The sequence below is a fragment of the Hemitrygon akajei genome, chromosome 9, assembly GCF_048418815.1.
Source record: "Hemitrygon akajei chromosome 9, sHemAka1.3, whole genome shotgun sequence".
NCBI classification, from domain to species: Eukaryota; Metazoa; Chordata; class Chondrichthyes; order Myliobatiformes; family Dasyatidae; genus Hemitrygon; species Hemitrygon akajei.
This window is the reverse complement of record NC_133132.1, coordinates 67773954-67794929: the sequence shown is the minus strand read 5'-3', so window position 1 is coordinate 67794929 and position 20976 is coordinate 67773954. Positions and strand designations below refer to the sequence as shown.

Here is a 20976-nt window from a genome sequence, read left to right as displayed (position 1 = left end):
GTGCAGCAACACCTGCACAAATATGACCTTCATGGAAGAGTCATCAGAAGAAAATCTTTCCTGCGTCCTCACCACAAAATTCAGCGTCAGAAGTTTGCAAAGGAACATCTAAACAAGCCTGATGTATTTTGGAAACCAGTCCTGTGGACTGATGGAAGTTAAAATAGAACTGTTCATCTGCAGTGAGCAAAGGTATGTTTGGAGAAAAAAGGGTGCAGAATTTAATGAAAAGAACACCTCTCCAACATGTTAAGCATGGGGGGTGGATTGATCATGCTTTGGGCTTGTGTTGCAGCCAGAGGCACGGGGAACATTTCACTGGTAGAGGGAAGAATGAATTCAATTAAATACCAGCAAATTCTGGAAGCAAACATCACACCGTCTGTAAAAAAAAAAGCTGAAGATGAAAAGAGGATGGCTTCTGCAACAGGATAACGATCCTAAACACACCTCAAAGTCCACAATGGACTACCTCAAGAGGCGGAAGCTGAAGATTTTGCCATGGCCCTCACAGTCCCTTGACCTAAACATCATTGAAAATCTGTGGATAGACATCAAAAGAGCATTACATGCAAGACGGCCCAAGAATCTCACAGAACTAGAAGCCTTTTGCAAGGATAAATGGGTGAAAACCCCCCAATGAAGAATTGAAATACTCTTAGCTGGCTACAGAAAGCGGTTACAAGTTGTGATACTTGTCAAAGGGGGTGTTACTAAGTACTGACCATGCAGGATGCCCAAACTTCTGCTTCAGGCCCTTTTCCTTTTTTGTTATTTCCAAACTGTAAAAGATGGAAATAAAAAAAGTGATCTTGCTTAAAATATTAGAGAAACGTGTCATCTTTAACTTTATGCCTTTTGGAAATCAGCTCATCTTTTACTCGCTTAGCTATTCACAGTAACAGAAATTTTGACTAGGGGTGCCTAAACTTTTGCATGCCACGGTATATTTTTTAAGAGAACAAGCTGCTACAGGAAATCAGGTCAGGCAACATCAAAAGGGGGAATAGACAGTCGGCACTTTGGGTCAAGGCCCTTCACCTGGACCAAAAGAGCAGAGGGGAGATGACAAGTATAAAATTGAGTGGTAGGGAACGGAGCAGGAGCTGCCAAGCAAGAGGTGAGAACAGACTGACAGGCAGATGGAGGCAAGAGGAAGACCAAAGGGCTGCAAATGATCAAATCTGGAACTGATGCCCCCCACAACCAAAAACACTCCTGCCATTATACCCATCTGCCCACTGTACTTCCTTCACATCTTCCCTTATCATATTCTGTAATCTACAGCCCTTTTGCTCCTCCACCTATGACCTTTCAGCCTCAATTTATTTTGTGCATTAAGATGTCCACTTTTGCATTAGTCACTAAAACATTCTCAAAAGCCTATTCATGACAGAAATGTAAGAAAGTGCAGCCAATTTCCAAACAATGATCTCCCACACAATTCAGTACAATTATGACATTTTTTGTTCTTTTAATTGGAGAACATCTGATTTCTGATGTTCTACAAAACAATATCAAAGCATATATTATACTCAATGATGTTTACAGGACTTTAGTTCTGAACATATGAATTAGAAACAGTTTAGACCACTCTATCCGTTGAACCTATTCCATCATCTACAGTACTGGGCAAAAGACATAGGCACCCTAGATTCTTTTTAATATAAATTTTGTTTTAGGAGCTGATTGATCTTCTGAATTAGTATGTCAGTAGAGAAGCGCAAAATTTTGTTAAAGACAGTAACATATCAAGTAATAGTCCACTCTTTAAATAAAAACTTGATTACTTTGTAGGTATGTATCCAGTGCATGATTAAATAAAGATAACAAACAGGTGCAAATGATCAATGACAGAATTGAATAAACTAAACATATTAACTAAAACAGAAATGGATATAGAAGAAATCAAAATTGGCAAAGGAAAATCAACCTAAAAGGTGAGGGTGTGGCAGATTGACAGTCTAACCTTCAAATCAATTCTTTCACCATGGCAAGTGAGCATAGAAGACGCAAGGTGGTTTTACTACATCAGCAAGGTCTCTCCCAACAGAAATTCTGTGGTAGACAGGAGTTTCATGTGCTGTCCAAGCTCTTCTGAAGAAGCACAAAGAAACAGGCGAGGTTGAGAACCAGAAATGCAGTGGTCAGCCACGGAAACTGAGTGCAGCAAACTAATGTCCCATCTAAATCAGAAGTCCAGCACCGCTGTCAGCTCTGAACTCACAGAAACCACTGGAATCCAAGTACACGACTCTACAGTCCAGAGAAGTCTTTTCAGAAGTGGTCTTCATGTTGGAGTTGCTGCCAAAAAGTCAAGAGACTCACTTACACACAAAAACAGAAGGACTGGGATACTAAACAATGGCAGCAAGTGCTCTGGAGTGACAAGACAAAATTAGATTTTTGGTTCAAACAGCAGCAGTTTGTCTGTAGAAGAGGTGGAGAGCACTACATGGATGAGTGTCTGCAGGCAACAGGGAAACATGGCGGAGGTTTCCTGCAGGTTTGGGGCTGCACTTCTGCAAATAGAGTTGGTGATCTGGTCAGAATTGAATTGACTTTTATTACTTACATCCCTCACATACATGAAGAGTAAAAATCTTTGATCTATCTCCGTCTAAATGTGCAATGTTCAATTTATAGTAATTCATAATAAATATTATTTACAATAGAATAGTCAATATAACATAGTAATACAGTTGCATCAGCATGAATTAAGCAGTCTGATGAACTAATGGAATCCTCAATGCTAAGTACAAGCAGATTCTCATCCATCATGGAGACATCTGATCAGTCCCAATTTCATTCTGCAGCAGGACAATGACCCTAAACACACGGCCAAGGTCATAAAGAACAATCTTCAGCAAAAAATCTGATTTGATTGGGAAAAGTGCACAGACGCAGTAGCTTGTCATGGTGCAAGGCCGCTGAAAAAGTTCCGCCATAAAAGGGAGACACAGCCGAGCAGAGCGATCATCGGTGTAGTAAGACAGAGCAGTAGAGTTTTGGCGAGGACAGGCCTTGGCGAAGCAGGTTACTTTCATATCTTTTTTCCCCCCTCTAATTTTAGAATAGTGGGAATGACTGCAAGACCAGTTTTCTGCTCTGGGTATCAGCCGCAGAATATGCTAGGGAATACCGGCCTCTCTGATGGCCACATCTATGCCAGGTGCCTCAAGCTGCAGCTCCTTAGGTACCAAATTAAGGAACTGGAGCTGCAGCTCGATGACCTTCGGTTTGTTAGGGAAAAGGAAAAGGTGATTGATGGGAACTACAGGCAAGTAGTTACACCAGGGCCACAGGAGACAGACAATGGGTGACTATTAGGAGAGGGAAGGGAGAGCATCAGGTAATGGAGAGCACCCTGTGGCCACTCCCCTTAACATTAAGCACTCCATTCTGAGTACTATTGGGGGGAGTGTGAGAGACAACCTATCTGGGGAAAGCAACAGAGGCCATGCCTCTGGCACTGAGTCTGGCCCTGCGGCTCATAAGGGTAGGGAACGGAAGAGAATGGCATAAGTAATAGGGGACTCTATACTTAGGGTATCAGATAGTCAATTCTGTGGGTGCAAAAAAGAAATACGGACAGTAGTTTGCCTCCTGGATGCCAGGGTTCGTGATGTTTCTAAACACATCCACAATATCCTGAAATGGGAGGGCGCGCAGCCAGAGACTGTGGTACATATTGGTACCAACGACATAGGTAGAAAGAGGGATGAAGTCCAGAAAGCAGAATACAGGGAGTTAGGAAGGAAACTGAGAAACAGGACCTCAAGGGGTGTAATCTCAGGATTGCTGTCTCTGCCATGTAACAGTGAGTATAGGAATAGAATGAGTTTGCTGATAAATGCGTGGCTGAAGGATTGGAGCAGGGGGCAAGGATTCAGATTTCTGGATCACTGGGACATCTTCTGGGGCAAGTATGACCTGTAGGAAAAGGACAGGCTGCACTTGAATCCGGGGGGGGGGGGGGCAATATCCTAGTAAGGAGGTTTGCTAATGCTATCAGGGAGGGTTTAAACTAGATTTGCAGGGGGGCGAGAACCAAAGTGAAAAGGCAGAGGATGGGGCAGTTGGCACAGAAGTAGAGACAGCTTGCAGGGAGTTTGTGAGGAAGGATAGGCAGATGATAGAACAAAGATACTGTGGCGACCCACTTTCTGCGCAGGCGAACTGGCTCACAAATAGCCAGTGTGCGGGGAGAGACTTTGGTAATGCACCTCTGACGTCATTTCCGCCCGGAGAGGGCGAGCGATAGGGATTGAAATACCAGCACCGCGAAGTTTGAATAAACTAGTCTCGAAACGACTTACCGACTGCGTGTCGTCTCTAGCTCTGTGTGTAGCACATCGCTACATTGGTGACCCTGACAGTCCAAACGGGATTTGGACCAAAGATGACCGACTCTTCACCTGTTCACGCAGTTTCGCTACAACTGCCGATTTTCTGGACGCTGCGACCACGTGTGTGGTTTAGCTAAGCAGAAGCCCAGTTCCAGATCTGGCAGATATCCTCTGATTCCACACGTTAATACCATGTGGTGAGCGCCCTTGACCAGGAGACGGCCGCCCAGGTTGCGGATTTCATACAGTTGCCCCCGGAAGAACGCAAATATGAAGCATTCAAGGCGCTGCTCATTGGGACCTTTGGCCTCTCACAGCGTGAGCAGGGTGCCCGCCTGCTTCACCTGGACGGTTTGGGAGACAGACTGCCATCAGCATTGATGAACGAGATGCTGTCCCTGGCTGACGGACACAAGCCCTGCCTCATTTTCGAGCAAGCGTTCCTGGAGCAACTGCCCGAGCACATACATCTGCTGCTGGCCAACGCAGATTTCAGCGACCCCCGGAAGGTGGCGGCCTGGGCAGACGTGCTGTGGAAAGCCAAGAGGGAGAGCGTGGCGTCCGTTGGTCAGATTACCAGGCCACGCGCCCAACAACAGACCAGACCAGACCCGGCAGGGGACCGCACACAACACAGAGACAGGAGTGAGGAGGCCAGTGAACAGTGGTGTTTCTACCACCAGCGGTGGGGCACAAAAGCCCGCCGTTGTCACCCGCTCTGCCAGGGCCAGGGCCAGCTGCCGCTAATGACTATGGCAGCTGGCCACCAGGACAGCCTCTTGTATGTCTGGGACAAACAGTCAGGACGCCGCTTCTTGGTCGACACCGGAGCAGAGATCAGCGTCTTGCCCCCGATGGGGTACGACACCCGCAACAGGAAGCCAGGACCCACCCTGAGGGCTGCAAACAGCAGCACGATACGGACCTACGGCACCCGCACAGTGCAGCTGCAGTTCGGCGCCAGCCGGTTCACATGGGACTTCACACTGGCTGCGGTGGCCCAACCACTCCTGGGGGCGGACTTCTTGCGAGCTCACAGCCTGCTGGTCGACTTGCAAGGGAAAAGACTGGTACATGCCGAGACTTTCCAGTCGTTCTCCCTGGGTGAAGCCAAGCTGTCGGCCCCACACCTGGACTCCATCACGCTGTCGGACAACGAATTCACCAGACTCCTGGCGGGCTTCCCATCGATTCTGACACCGCAGTTCACGGCAGCCATGCCCAGACACAGGGTACAGCACCACATTCCGACCCAGGGACCACCTCTCCATGCCCGCGCACGAAGGCTCCCCCCGGAAAAGCTCCGCCTGGCGAAGGAGGAATTCCAGCAGATGGAGGAATTGGGGATCATACGGCGGTCCGACAGCCCATGGGCCTCCCCCCTGCACATGGTGCCCAAAGCAACAGAGGGCTGGAGACCATGCGGCGACTACCGCAGGCTGAACGAGGCTACGACACCGGACCGCTACCCTGTGCCGCACATTCAGGATTTTGCAGCAAACCTGCACGGCACATGGATCTTCTCCAAGGTGGACCTCGTCCGGGGATACCATCAAATCCTGATGCATCTGGACGACATCCCCAAAACGGCACTCATCACCCCTTTTGGCCTTTTCGAGTTCCTCCGCATGCCGTTCGGCCTAAAGAATGCCGCAAAGACGTTTCAGCGGTTAATGGACGCGGTGGGACGCGACCTGGACTTTGCTTTCATCTATTTGGACGACATCCTCATAGCCAGCAGCAGTCGTCAGGAGCATCTGTCCCACCTCCGTCAACTCTACGCCCGACTGAGTGAATACGGCCTGACAATCAACCCGGCCAAATGCCAGTTCGGGCTCGACACCATCGATTTCCTGGGCCACAGGATTACTAAAGACGGGGCAACCCCTCTGCCCGCTAAGGTAGATGCGGTCCGCCATTTCGCCCGACCCAACACAATCAAAGGCCTTCAGGAATTCGTGGGCATGGTAAATTTCTACCACTGTTTCCTCCCTTCAGCTGCCCGAATCATGTGCCCCCTGTTCGCCCTGATGCCGGGTAAGGGCAAGGACATTACCTGGGACGAGGAGTCCACCGCCGCTTTCATTAAAACGAAAGAAGCCTTGGCAAATGCCGCGATGCTAGTGCACCCCAGAATGGACATCCCTACCGCCCTCACAGTGGACGCATCTAACACGGCAGTCAGTGGGGTGCTGAAACAACTCATCGAGGGTCGCTGGCAACCCCTGGCATCTTTCAGCAAACACCTGCGACCACCCGAGCTCAAATACAGTGCTTTCGACTGGGAACTGTTGGTGCTATACCTGGCAATCCGGCATTTCAGGTACTTCTTAGAAGGCAGGCCGTTCGCCACGTTCACGGACCACAAACCGTTGACCTTCGCGTTCACGAAGGTGTCCGATCCCTGGTCAGCTCGCCAGCAGCAACATCTGTCCTACATCTCAGAGTACACAACGGACATCCAGCATGTCTTGGGAAAGGACTACATCGTGGCGGACGCACTCTCCAGACCAGCTGTCCAGGCCCTGTCCCTGGGGGTGGACTATGCAGCACTGGCGGAGGCACAGCAGGCAGACGATGAGATGCCCAGCTACAGGACCGCAGTCTCGGGTTTGCAGCTGCAGGACTTTCTCGTAGGCCCAGGTGATAGGACCCTCCTGTGCTACGTGGCTACCGGCCAACGTTGCCCCATCGTCCCGGCAGCCTGGAGGCGGCGGGTTTTCGACTCCATACACGGTTTGGCACACCCATCTATCAGGACAACCGTCCGGCTGGTCTCCAGCAAGTTCGCGTGGCACGGACTTTGCAAGCAGGTCAGTGAATGGGCCAGAACGTGCACGCAGTGCCAGACGGCCAAGGTACAGCGGCACACTAAAGCCCCGTCACAGCAGTGTGAACCCACCCACTGGAGGTGCGACCACATTCACATGGATATCGTGGTCCCCCTACCAGTGTCCCGAGGAGCGCAGTACCTCCTAACAGTGGTAGACCGGTTCACGAGGTGGCCAGAGGCGGTCCTGCTCACCGACACATCTGCCGATTCCTGCGCCCGAGCACTGATCGCAACCTGGGTAGCACGCTTTGGGGTACCGGCCCACATTACCTCCGACAGAGGCGCCCAGTTAACCTCCAGCCTGTGGTCAGCTGTGGCCAGCCTGTTGGGAACGCAGCTGCACCACACAACTGCCTACCGCCCACAGTCAAACGGACTGGTGGAACGCTTCCACCGTCACATGAAGTCGGCTCTCATGGCCCGCCTGAGAGGACCTAACTGGGTGGACGAGCTTCCCTGGGTCCTGCTTGGAATTTGTACAGCGCCCAAAGAGGATCTACATGCCTTGTCGGCTGAGTTGGTGTACGGCGCACCCCTGGCCGTCCCGGGAGAGTTCATACCAGCCCCAAGGGGGCAAGAGGAAGAACCCGCAGCAGTCCTGGACAGGCTACGCGAAAGGCTCGGCAACCTGGCCCCCGTACCAACTTCACAGCATGGACTGACCCCGCCATGTACCCAAAGAACTGCAAAACTGTAAGTTTGTGTTTGTACGAAGGGGCGGACACCGGGCACCGCTACAGCGGCCGTACGAGGGGCCATTCAGGGTGATCAACAACAATGGGTCCACGTACGTTCTGGACATTGGGGGGAAAGAGGAGGTTTTCACGGTGGACCGACTCAAACCAGCCCATGTGGACTTGGCACAGCCGGTCGCGGTTCAGGCACCGCGGCGCAGAGGCAGACCTCCCAAACAGAGTCCGACCCAGACTGAGGACATTGGGGGGTGTATCACCGGTTCTGGGGGGGGGGGGGGGATTATGTGGTGACCCACTTTCTGCGCAGGCGAGCTGGCTCACAAATAGCCAGCGCGTGGGGAGAGACTTTGGTAATGCACCTCTGACGTCATTTCCGCCCGGAGAGGGCGGGCGCTAGGGATTGAAATACCAGCACCGCGAAGTTTGAATAAACTAGTCTCGAAACGACTTACCGACTGCGTGTTGTCTCTAGCTCTGTGTGTAGCACATCGCTACAATACACTGGTTTAAGATCTGTCTTTTTTAATACAAGGAGTATCATAAACAAGGTGGATAAACTTAAGAAAGTGGATCAATACTTGGAACTATGACATTGTGGCCATTACAGAGACTTGGATGTCTCAGGGACAGGAATGGCTCCTGAATGTGCCAGGCCTTAGATGTTTCAAAAAAAACCAGAGAGGGAGGAAAAAGAGGTGGGGTGTGGCAGATATCTGTGTATCAGATACAGTGTCACAGCTGCAAAAATGGAGGAAGTCATGCAGGAATATCTAGAGTCAGTGTGGGTAGTAGTCAGAAACAGGAAGGGGGTAATAACTCTACTGGGTATTTTTTTTTATATAGACCTCCCGATAGTAACAGAGACATCGAGGAGCAGATAGGGAGGCAGATTCTGGAATGGTGCAATAATAATAGGGTGGTTGTGATGGGAGATTTTAATTTTCCTAATATAGACTGGCACCTCCTCAGAGCATAGGTTTTAAGATGCGGTAGAGTTTGTTAGGTGTGTTCAGGAAGTTTCCTGACACAGTATGTAGATAAGCCTACAAGAGGAGAGGCTGTACTTGATAAGGTATTGGGAAATGAGCCTGGTCAGGTATCAGATCTCTCAGTGGGAGAGCATTTTAGAGGTAATGATCAAAACTCTATCTCCTTTACCATAGTGCTGAAGAGGGATAGAAGCAGACAATTTGAGAAAACATTTAATTGGGGGAGGGGGAACTATGCTATTACGCAGGAACTTGGAAGCATAAATTGGGAGCAAATGTTCTCAGGAAAATGCATGGCAGAAATGTGGCAAATGTTCAGGGAACATTTGCATGACGGTCTACACAAGTATGTTCCATTGAGGCAGGAAAAGGACAGTAGGGCAAAAGAACTATGGTGTCCAAAGGATATGGAAAATAGAGTTAAGAAGAAAAGAAAAGCTTATGAAGGTTCAAGAAACTTGATACTGTTAAGAGCTCTAGAAAATTACAAGGTTGCTAGAGAGGAGCTTAAAAATGAAATTAGGAGAGCTAGAAGGGGCCATGAGAAGGCCTTGGCAAGCAGGATTAAGGAAAACCCCAAGGCATTCTACAAGTACGTGAAGAGCAAGAGGATGAGCCATGTGAGAATAGGACCAATCAGGTGCGATGGTGGAAATGTGTGCATGGAGTCAGAGGACGTAGTGGAGGTACTTAATGAATACTTTGCTTCAGTATTCACCAGCAAAAAGGACTTTGGTAATTGATAACTTAAAGCGGACTGAAACACTTGAGCACATAGACATTAATAAAGAGGATGTGGTGGAGCTGTTGAAAGATGTTAAGCTAGATAAGTCACTGGAACCGGATGAGGTATACCCCAGGCTACTGTGGAAAGTGAGGGAGGAGATTGCTGAGCCTCTGGTGATGAGCTTTGAATCATCAATAGGAACGGGAGAAGTACCAGAGTACTGGAAGGTTGTCCCCTTGTTCAAGAAAGAAAGTGCGGATAACCCAGGAAATTATAGACCAGTGAGTCTTACTTCAGTGGTGGGCAAGCTGTTAGAGAAGATCCTGAGAGGCAGGATTTATGAGCATTTGAAGAGACAAAATGATTGGATGTAGTCAGCATGGCTTTCTCAAAGGCAGGTCGTGCCTTATGAACCTGACTGAATTCTTTGAGGACGTATCAAAACACATTGATGAAGGTAGAGCAGTGGATGTAGTGCATATGGATTTCAGCAAGTCATTTGATAAGGTTCCCCATGCGTGGCTCATTCAGAAAGTAAGGGGGCATGGGATCCAATGAAAACTTGCTTCGTGGATCCAGAATTAGCTTGCCCACTGAAAGCATATGGTGATTGTAGATGGTTCGTATTCTACATTGAGGGCAGTGACCAGTGGTTTTCCGCAGAGATCTGCTCTGGAAGCCCTCCTCTTTGTGATTTTTATAAATAACCTGGATGAAGAAGTAGAAGGGTGGGTTAGTAAATTTGCTGATGATACAAAGGTTGGGGGTGTTGTAGGTAGTGTGGAGGGCTGTCGAAGGTTACAGCGGGACATTGATAGGGTGCAAAACTGGGCTGAGAAGTGGCAGATGGAGTTCAAACCAGATAAGTGTGAAGTGGTTCATTTTGGTAGGTCAATTTCAAGGCAGAATATAGTACTAAAGTTAAAACACTTGGCAGTGTGAAGAATTAGAGATCTTGGGGCGGGGGGGGGGGGGTCCCATGTCCACAGGACACTCAAAGCTGCTTCACAGGTAGACAGTGTTGTTAAAAAGGAATATGGTGTGTTGGCATTCATCAACCGTGGGATTGAGTTCAAGAGCCATGAGGCAATGTTTCAGCTATACAGGACCCTGGTCAGACCCCTCTTGGGAGTATTGGGTTCAATTCTGGTCACCCCACTACAGGAAGGATGTGGATACTATAGAAAGTACAGAGAAGATTTACGAGGATGTTCCCTAGATTGGAGAGCACACTGGATAAGGCACTTATGAGAACAGGTTCGAACTACCTGCCAGCTAATTTTCTTATAGAACTGTGCAACTGTACCTAAGAGAATTGATGCAGTTTTAAAGACAAAAGGTGTTTACAACAAATACTAATTTCATTTATTTCCCCCCCACTGTTTACTGCTTTTTTTAAACTGTTAATTTTTTTGAGATTTAAAAATTTTCGGTTTCATTTTATTTGAACGCATCTTTGCTTTACAGAATTTTTTAAAATCATGTGCCTACGACTTTTGTAGAATAGTGTGTTAACATCATGGATGACCTGAATGTGATCATATTCTCATCTCTCCACATAAGCTTCCACCCCTCATCATCAAGATGTCTCTAGCTTAAAAGTATTTAAACACTTGCCTTCCAATGTCTTTACAAAAAAAATTCCTTTCCATCTTATATGGGCAAGTCCTTCTTTATACCTCCATCCTATTTTTAGCTTCTCCATGAGAAATCATCCACTCATCCAACCTATCAAAAGATCTCAAAATATTAAATGTGTCACTGAAGATTATTTGCATTTTTTTTTAAACTCCAGCAGATACACATCCAAACTATTCAACCTTTCCTCATAAGGCAACCCAACGTTTCAAGTAAGCCTTCTCTGAACTACTTCAATGCATTACCATCCCTCCTTAAAGATCAATACTCTCTACAGTGCTCTATGTATTCTCACCAACATCCAAAACAGAAGTGTAGCCTTCCATAAGCATTTTGCAAAGCTTGCAACAGGACGCCTGGCTTCCTCTGCATTTCTGAGCTCTACAAATCTCTCTTAATTCAAATAATATGCTTGTCAATTTCCCTCCAACAACTGATAGTGCAATACTCTCACATTAATGCACAACTACAGTCAAGATTTCTATACTCAATTCCATGAAATAGGATCGGAATCCACAACTTTGACATGGGAGGCAAATGTATTACTCACAGATGTGGCTAATAAAGATGCACAGGGTGTTCAGTATCTTGGTTAGATAAATAGATTAAAATAAGATCTAAAGCAGGTGACAGTGTTGCAGTTGAGAAAGTGAATTTCATAGATGTGGCCCAAATGGCTTAAATTATAATTACAAATGGTGGGGTAACAGAAGGTGGAACCAAAGCAGTACAAAGGCAAAAAAGGTAAATAACTACTGAAACCCTAAACACCAGAAGTATGCATCGAACGATTTTAGGTGAAGGCCACACAAACTGCTCAGCCAAACCTGCCCTGCTCTGCAATACAGCAGCTGATCCTGTACCTTATATCAAATTTCCTGTCCAATCCCCACATTCCAATTCCTTTGAGTTCAATAATCTACCATACATCCTTCAATATATTCAACAGGGGATATGCAACTCAGAGGAAGAGCTTCTTGACATCTACCTCAAATGCCTTTCAGAACTACATAGGTTTAAAAACTCAGTCCTGTAGTTAATAGGTTTGTAGCAATCCCAAGAAAAGAATACAGGGTAAGAAGGCGATAGTAGTGCTTTTGAAGTTTATATAAAGTCAAATTTGAAGGCCAAGAACACAATATTGAGAACAATATTGGTATGGTTAAGATTTCAAAAGGTGGTGGTTTTAGGAAGATGCAGTAGGTGGAACTTGGATCGGGGACCCCAAGTTCAGGAAAAATAAAAGTTAACATGCTGGTAATTTACAAGTAATTAGGAAAGCTAGTGAAATGTTTTTATTGTGGGTTATTGGGAATAGAAAAGTAGGAATTACACCTGGAATAATATACAGTTTTGGTGTTCATTTATAAAGAACGATATGCTTACATTGGAGGTGGTGCAGAGAAGGTTCACTAGATTGATAGACTCATCAAATGAAGAGCAATTTACATTTCCACTCATTGCAGTTTAGAAGAGAAGCAATCTTATGGAAACATGCAAAATTATGATGAGGAAGGAATTGTGAGAAGATACTTCTTCTAGTGAGGATTTCTAGAATTAAGCAGCATAATTTCAGAATAAGAGACATTTCAAAAGGAGCTGAGAAAGAAACTCTTCTCTCAGACTCAAATCTTTGGAATTTTCTATGCCAGAGTTATGGCGTAGTGGCATCAGCGCTGGACTTCGGGGGAGGTCCCAAGTTCAAATCCCGCCAGCACCCTTGCATGCTCTCCATCCATGGTGAGTTAAGAGCTGGTGATCTCTTAAAAAACTCACCTGGCAAAGGGCAAAGGCAAACCACTGCTGTAATTTGCCATGTACATGATTTCCTAGTATGTCAGAGCGGCAAAGAGGGAAATCATCCGCCAACTGGAAATTCCAGATGCGACCTACTGACGACAACGAGAGTTGTGGAGGAGTTATTTAACATACTCAAAGTGGAGAATGGCCAACACTGAATGATGTGAACACAGGGAATGGTGAGAGCACAGGAAAATGAAGGCCAAGTTTGAATCAATCTTGATGTTATTGAATGACAGAGCAACAAGTCTACTCCTGCTCCTGTTTTCTATGTATGCATCTGTAATTGGTGGTACTGTACTGTGATCTCAGGTCAGGTCTGATGCCTGCAAACGATGTGGCTGAACCAGAAACTGTAGCCACAAAAATAAATGCCACCAACTGCAAGAGTGGGGAGCTTGTACAAACACAATTTCTGTTTACCAACTACAGAGTAATGTGCAGCTCCTCACAATTTCTGGCTACAGGCAAGCATTCTGACAAAGGGTCAGCAGAGGACTTGAGGTATTTTTGAAATAACAGAGCTAAGTGCCTTTGGCATACTTATGAAAGCTGATCCCACATCTCCAGACTTAGAAAAGAATTGGGAAAGCCTAGCAAATGAAGTTTTCCCAAAGTATGAGTACATAGTAGAGACAATCTATAAGGGGCAGTCACACTGTTAAGTATTTCACACTAATTCAGGGGACAGTATAAATCAGCAAAGTAGAAGAGCAGATAACAGAGTTAGAGAGACGAACAACACAGAAACAGGTTCTTTAGTCCATTATGTCTAACCTGATCATCATGTACAATCTATATGGATCTCATTTATTCTGTAATTTACTATGACTTGGTGATTCAATTACTTGTCCAGATGTTTCATATCTGTGAAAGTACCTGCCTCAAAAATGTCAGGCAGTGCTTTCCAGATTGTAGCCAACCTGTGAGTTGGTATATTAACTCCACCATGGCCAGGCCCAAGCTTGGCTGCGAAAAGAGAAGGGTTGGGCACGGGGATAGCAATCCCATCATATAAAAAACAAGAGCAACAGAAATACCAACAGAAACTTCATCCCTGGGAGAGAAAGGAGAAGATGGGATACACCTGGGGACAATTTGAAAGACTGGCCCAGGACAGGAAACTCTGGTGAGCTAATGTAGCTAGCCTATGTCCCAGTAGAGGTGATCGGTTTAAGCTAGATGACATGATAATCATGGAAAACTGCTCATCTACATACCTGGGCAAACCGAATGAGCAGTAACAGAGCAGAAGGTTAATTCCTGGAATAAATAGGGGATGATGTCAGTAGGTAGAAGAACCATGGTGGGAACAAGCTACAGGTTGAAAATCTTTAGTCCAGCACGATCAAGACCTGACTGGTGCCAGACCACAGAAAATGTGAACTACAGAAATTGTCCCAAATCATCTTCAGGTAGGGAAGCTGTTCTTTTTGAGTATTGACACCTCTACAGGTCATTTTAGGGTTCCAAGAACTGTCTTGCAAGCTGAAGATTTGCTGAGATTGTAAAAGTTGCCTTGTTGAGTTAATGAGCTACAGATTCACAACATGACAGATCACGAAATGCCAGACTAGAGTTTGAGTATTTTATGCACAGCATTAATGAGTAATATGGCAGTTAAGGATCCTTGAGTGAAATGTGCACATAATATGATGCAGTTTCATTTCAAACATGTAAATGACCAGTTCTATGTGAAACTAGGGTTCCATAGATACTTGAATAGTTCCCACAGAATGGAAGGCAGTAACCTTTTAAAAAAGAAAACTACGTAACCTGACAATAACAGTATTGAAAATGCTGGAATCCATTCAGGAAGTGATAACAGAACACTTAGAAAATAATTTTTAAAAAATCACTGGAAATAGTAAGTCAAGCAGCAAATGTAGAAAAAGAAACTGAGTCACAATTTCAAACCAAAGACCTTCTGTTAAAACCAGGAACAAGCTGGTGGTCAGCATGTAAAAAAGCAACAATATTCAAGGATTTTCATGTAAATGGAGCATATCCAGCAGGTTGCAAGGATAGAGGGTAGATATTTTGAAGAAAGGAATACCAGTAATTCAAAAGTTGTCAGCCTGTACAGAGGAACAAGGTCAAAGAAACAGAATACAATCTCCAGAAGATGGACAAGAGGGCTGAAGGGTAAAGGAACATTAGACCAAGTGAAAGAAGCAGTGAAGCTTTGCTGCCAAGGAGAATGGCTAAGACAGCAGAAATCACAATATTAGTTACAAACAGCTACTGCACACCATTGAAGGAGGATTTACGGAGACACTGGATGAAGGAATGAAGATGAGAAATAACTTTAATTCCAATCTTAAAGAGAACAAGATCTGGAACGCTTGACCAAAGTTCAGATGGAGACTGAAATGACCAAGAACAAGAACCCAGATAATCCAGTATCATGCCAAATGCTTCACACATACAACTTTTTTTTTCATTAACTTAACCGCAACTGCACAAATTCTCCATGTTCTGATCACAGCTGTTCCAAATCTATATTGTCAATCTTGCTGCTTAAAATTGTCCTGCAGTCAAGATGCAGACCCCATACATCAGCAAGGCCTCAAATTTGAGACATAATCTATCGGCAGGCCAGAACATGCTCAGCCCACAAAGCTAGTCTAAATGTTGTCAAATAGTTATGATTGTTTTTCCAATGTTTCTGATGTCACCAACATTCCTCAATAATCTAAATTTAAGGCACCAAATGACAACTTTTAATGTAAAGTTCCCATCAAGGGGGAAACTACCAGCTCAAGGAAACAATAAGCTGATTTCCCCAAAAGAACATTATCTTTTGAGGCATGGTTTACCATTGTTGCCTAAAGCTAAATGAGAGGCATTTCTGAAATTGTACTCACATGGCAGTTTGTCCAACTGACATCACTCTATAGGATACAAGTTTATCTAGTCCATTGGACTATGGGACCAGTAAATGCACTTATAAATTGAAAAGCATTTATTGGCTGAAGACAATCAATTTTGCTTGCCCTACAATGCAGAATAGTCATTAACACTCAGTCATGGCATGTACCCTAAATTACTGCCCAGGCAAGAAACAAGACAGCATTATGATTCTATGAAAACATTTGAAACTCATGTTTGTCCCTGAACATGATTAGCCACCTCCCCACAAACTGCTGGAGCAACAAGATACATAATGCAAACCCTCAAGTCTGTTCAACCATCCAATGAACTTACTGAAGTTGATTAAGTTGGTTTACATCTTTCAACACATTCTTCTAACAGAGACTGACAAGTCTTTGTTAGAAAAAAATTGAATCGTAACTTTTTAAAAGAGAGTAGTTGGACATCTCTGCCATCTATCACATGGAGTATTTCCAGATTTCATTCCTAAAAGGGCATGTCTCGAGTTTTAATATCCATATAATTTTTGAAATAATTATTGTCAAGGGATATTCCAAAGCCTGAAGTTATAATAAATGCAGGTAAAACTACTTAAATATAAAAAATTTAGATGAGTAAGGAATTATATTTATGTTCTCTGATTTGGAACTTAAAAATGTTGATCTTCCAATCTACCTCACTGTAGCTATTGGCACTTTATTTATCTGCAGTGTATTTTCTCTGTAACATTATATTTTGCATTGTTTTCCTTCTAATGATCTGTTTGGATGGAAGACAAACAAAAGCTTTTCACTGTATCTCTCTATATGTGAGAACAATAAAGCAATTCCAATAGGTCGCACCTGCATAGCAGCTGAGGATTCCAATTCCGGTTCAGTGCGCTTCTTCAGTATAGATTTCTTTGGCATCTGTGGAGCCTCATCTGGTCTGTGCAAGATATAACCACTCCTCGGAGACTGCTGCAAACTTGATGTACCCTTCTCAAAACGTTCAGACAAGCGGTAAGATGAGTTTGAGAGTTCTCGCTGAGACGGAGGGAGCATTTCTGCTATAATCCTTTCCTCTTGCTCCTTCCTCCTGCGAGCAATTTCTAATTCACGAAATTCATCATTTTTACTTTTGCTATAAGAAAAATGCTCCTGAGCATGACTGCTGGCAGGATTCCGATGTGGAGTCAGATTTTGTGGCCGGTCAGGACTTCTGGTTCTATAATTCCGATGCCTTTCTGGACTGCGGCTACGGTGCTCTCTGCTATGACGATCCCTGCTACGACTGCGATGTTCAAGTTGAGAACGTTTGGAATCCCTTCCTCGATCATCAGACCTCAAGTGGGAGTAAGGGATCTTCCTAAACCTGTCCACATCACGTTCACTTGATCTTCTGCCTTCTCTCTGTGACAAAGAACGTGATCCATAGTCTGACCTCCGTTTGTATGTATCATCAGCAGGCATCATGCCTAGAAACTCACGAGAGTAGTCATCACGGAGAGAATGTTTTCCCTGCATACGACTGGATTGTGGCAGGGGACTTCTGTACATGAGACCATCACCCATTGCATCCCTGTTGGTTACAAAGAGCAAGTTAGAGAATAAAACAACGTCCACTGAATTCCAGAGTAGGAATAATAAAAATTATATCAACAGGCATAAAATCACTGGTTATTTTTAAAAAATCTGCAGTCCTTTTCTAAGCAACACACACAAAACATTGGAGGAACTCTTTATCAGGACTGCTGAAGGGTCTCAGCTTGAAACATCGAATGTTTAATCCCCTTCATAGATGCTGCCCGACCTTCTGAGTTCCCCCAGCATTTCATATGTGGTGCTCAAGATTTCTAGCATCTGCAAAATCATGTGTCTCAAAATCCCAATGGTTCTGCTTCTTATTCACCAAGTTCTGTTGCCTGCTCTCCTTGCAAACTCATTGGGGTTTTATTCCTCCCCCCCGCTTATAAACTCACTGTCAACCTAATTGCTGTGCTTCCAGCAAATTCACTGGGCCCCATTTCTCACCTTCTCAATAAATTCCTGAGTCCTGCAATTTCCCACTCTCCTCTTAAACTCACCGGGTTCCACTTCCTGCACTCAATGTATAATTATCAGGTTTACTATAATGTATGACATAGTAACATCAAAATACATAAAAGTGTTTGCTTTTAATATCCATTAGTATGGAAAATCCGCTAGTCTGGCTCCAAAGTCCTCAAAGTGCTAATGATGAAATTTCTACTATATATAAATAGCAAAAGCCTCAAGTATTTAGTTTGGTTTGTCTTTCTCCTATTAACTATTGTGGTATAATTTAAACAGAAAGTTTTATCAACGTTATTACCAACATTCATCTCTAAAGAAAGCGAGATTAGAATCACCTCCCAGAAGAAGGCCAGTTAGCAAATTCACATACTAAAAGACATGCAATTCAGATGAGAGGGGGAAAGTTTAAACATGTGTGGAGAGGGGTTTTTTCCGTAAGATAAAGTGGCAGGTGCTAAGAATAGTGGTGAAAGCAGATATAATAATGGAATTTAAGTGGCTATTAGACACATGAACAGGCATGAAATAGCAGGATACAGATCACGGAGGCAGAAATTTAGTTTAATTTGCCATTGTGTCCAACGAAGTCAGTAAAGAGTCTGTGTGTTCATGTATCATACTGTTTTATGTTCTATTGACTAGATCAACTATTTGGAATTGCTACTCAATTAATTCCAGTTCTCAGTTTTCTCCTGAATATGTCTCAATACTAAACCATAAATTAGCTGCTGCACTTAGTCAAGACGGTGATGACTTTCCAAGGATTCCCATGAATCAGGAAGATCATAATAGTGATACAAAGTGTAAATGCCCTTTAACTTTGCATCAGTGGAAAAGAGTAAACAGTTGACATTTCAGGCTGAGAGCTGGGGTGTTATGTTGAAGTTGTATTAAGACATTGGTGAGGCCTAATTGGCAGTATGGTGTCCAGTCAGGTCACCTACCTACAGGAAAGATGTCCATAACATTGAAGGAGAATTTACAAGGGAATTACTAGGATTTAATAATTTTAGTTGTAGGGAGAAGTTGAAAAGATTATGAATAGTTGACTAGCTCCTGATGAAGGGTCTCAGCCTAAAACACCAACTGTACTCTTCCATAGGTGCTGCCTGGCCTACTGAGTTCCTCCAGCATTTTGTATGTGTTGCTTGGATTTCCAGCATCTGCAGATTTTCTCTTGTTTGTGAAGAGGTTAGGACTTAATTCCATGGAGCATAGGAAAATAAGTGGGGATTTAATAGCAGTATACAGACTTACAAAGGGTATATATAGAGTTAATGCAAAGAAGCTTTTCCCCCACCAAGACTAGAACTAGAGGTCATAGGTTAAGGATAAAAGGTTAGGTATTTATGGGAAATCTGAGGGGGAACTTCGTTCACTCAGAGGGCGATGTGAGGGTGGAACGACCTGCCAGCAGAAGTAACAGATGTGGGTTCAATTGCAACATTTAAAAGAAGTTTGGATAGGTACATGGATGGGTGGGATTTGGAAGGCTATGGTCCAGGTATGGGATGATGGAACTAGGCAGAATAAGTTTGGCATGGACTGGATGGGCCAAAGAGCCTATTTCTGTGCTTAGTGCTCAACTGTCAGAAGAGCCAATTCTATATTGTATGACAATGACTAATTCTCTCCTTTCTGCCTAACATGTTTAAATTCTTTTTCAATTCACAAGACCCATAAGACTCCAACATTGTTTTAATTACCCATAATAATAATAATAATAATAATAATAATAAGGAATTTTATGTTGACCTGTCCTCCATGCAGGGTCTTCAGGAAGCATTATATATTAAACCAGAGGACATAGGAGTAGAATTAGGCTATTTGAGCCAATGAGTCTGCTCTGTCATTTAATCATCGCTGATCTGTTTTTCCCCCTCCTCAGCCCCACTCCCTAGCCTTCTCCCCATAACCTTTGATGCCATGGCCAATCAAGAACCTATCAAACTCTGCCTTAAAAACACCCAATGACATGGCCTCCACAACTACTTTTGTGGTAACAAATTCACCACCTTCTGGCTAAAGAAATTCCTCTGCATCTCTGTTTTAAATGGACACCCCTCTATCCTAAGGCTGTGCCCACTTGTCTTTAACTCGCCCACTATGGGAAACATCCTTTCCACATTTACTCTGTCTAGGCCTTTTACCATTTGAAAGGTTTCAATGAGATTCCACCCCCCCCCCCCCCACCACATCCTTCTGAATTCCAGCGAGTACAGACCCAGTGCAATCAAACGTTCCTTGTATGATAACCCTTTCATTCCTGGAATCATCCATGTGAACCTCCTCTAAATGCTCTCCAATGCTAGCACATTTTTTTCTTAGATGAGGAACCCAGAACTGTTCACTAAACTCAAGGTGAGACCTCACCATTACCTATCAAGCATCAGCATCATATCCCTGCTCTTGTAATCTAGACCTCTTGAAATGAATGCCAACATTGCATTTGCCTTCCTCACCACCAACTCTACCTGTAAGTTAATTTTTAGGGTATTCTGCACAAGAACTCCCAAGTCCTTTGCAGCTCAGATTTTTGGATTTTCTCCCCATTTAGAAAATAAGTTTGCTTATTTATTTCTTCTACCAAAGTGCAAGACCATGCATTTTCCAACTCTGTATTTCACTTGCCATTTTTTTGCCCATTCTCCTAATCTATGTCCTTCTGCAGCCTACCTGTTTCCTCAACACGACCTGCCCTTCCACTAATCTTTGTATTGTGACGAAATCTTAAGGTTTATTCATTATGGACTGTGTCTTTAAAAAGAAAGAGAGTGTGCTGCTGATTCGGAGAGAGAGGCACCAAGCAGCTCGTGAGTCGCTATGGTGATGGAAGGGCGGAGCTATATAATGGACAGCTGGTGTTCAGCATGTTTGGATATATATACACAAGGTCAGCTGGCTTTCTGGTAGACACACAGAAGAAACAGACACTGGATGAGCTTTGAGTGCCCACGAAAGGGTGGGTTTTAAGGATCGATCGGGAGAATCCATCAGTGGTGTGGAAAAGGGGTGACCTGTGGTGTTTAACCCATGCC

General features: G+C 44.5%; 1 protein-coding gene across 1 annotated transcript in view; it reads right to left on the bottom strand.

Moving 5' to 3' along the window:
* Positions 1 to 20976, bottom strand: part of ppp2r5d (protein phosphatase 2, regulatory subunit B', delta) — a 232454-nt gene that overhangs the window by 197493 nt on the left and 13985 nt on the right. The window contains exon 3 of the transcript XR_012100240.1: positions 16748 to 17465. The gene's annotated coding sequence lies outside the window, so the exon portion shown is untranslated. The remainder of the gene's footprint in view (positions 1 to 16747; positions 17466 to 20976) is intronic.